This window comes from Lygodium microphyllum, chromosome 23, assembly GCF_053477565.2.
Source record: "Lygodium microphyllum isolate KBCC chromosome 23, Lygodium_microphyllum_v1.1.10, whole genome shotgun sequence".
Lineage (NCBI taxonomy): Eukaryota > Viridiplantae > Streptophyta > Polypodiopsida > Schizaeales > Lygodiaceae > Lygodium > Lygodium microphyllum.
In genome coordinates this window covers 76,422,165-76,423,370 of record NC_141157.1, presented here as the reverse complement: position 1 = coordinate 76,423,370, position 1,206 = coordinate 76,422,165, and positions in this window count along the sequence as shown.

Genomic DNA, 1,206 nt, shown 5'->3' with positions numbered 1-1,206 from the left:
GGGGATTATTTAAGGAAAGGAAGGTACATTTTATAAGGTAAGGTCCCATAAATAGGGGGTAGATAAGGGGTATTTTCATATATTTCTTGCACGTAGATGACGTCTCCTTATTACTACTAGTGAATCCCCCGTGTGTCAAAGTATTCCCATCAAGGGTAATGGGAACCAAGATAGAGAAGACATAAGTTGAAGGTCTACAAGGCAAGGAAGTAGCATTGTTTGCGGCGACTATTGCAGAACATCAAGAACTTAGATGATGAGGGTGGGAAGCCATTAGAGATTGACAACAAAGAAGAGTGCAAAGAGCTCTAGAAGGAGAAGTTCTTGGTAGCTAGGAGAAGGCGGGGAGTTTTTGAAAAACCTCCCTCCCAAAACCTCCCCAAACCTCCCTCCAAATTCTTTCCAAATCTTCTTCTTGTCTATAGATAGTGACATTTAGAGGGTATTCTCCTTTTAAAAAAAAGGTTTTCAAGTATTTTTTGAGAAAATCCAACGTAATATTGGCCTCCATCCTATTGGATGCACTACTCCTTCTCTCTCCTCTTATTTGCCCTCCTTTTGACAACTAAAATTCTCAATATGTGTTCTACTATCTAACCAACAAGAAGCAAATTTTTTTTAGTATTTGGTACATGCAGCACATCAACCAAGCACTTAGTTTTATCATCCTACATAATCAAAGAAACATTTTCAACATGAGTAATGGGGTGGGCTGTATCATCCCTTATCACCACATAGCTTGGAGTCTTTGGACTACACATCTCTCTCTAAACCACTCTCTATGAGAAGTTATGTGGTGAGAGGCACCTCGGTCTACATACCATACATCATTCTTTGATGAACCATCAGCAACAATCATAGTATTCATAAAGTGCTACATAACAAACAATTGTTCACTTCTGTCATCATTATTTCTGCTACTACTGGATATATAATTGCCTTGTTGCTTTTTCCATTTCTAAGTTTAGCTTTCTTTTTTAAGAAATTTTTAGAAATGTGACCCTTTCGACCATAATGTCAGCACTCTCTACTCACTAGAATTCTATTGTTTATTAGAATCTACAACTTGCCCTCTTTGACTCCCCCTTCCACAAGACTATCCTCCTCTATTTTGTTGTGCATTATAACCTTGACCTTGATCACCATCTTGGCCTTTGCCACGACCTCTATCTCTGCTAGTAGAGTAAAATACCTATTTAGACTTGT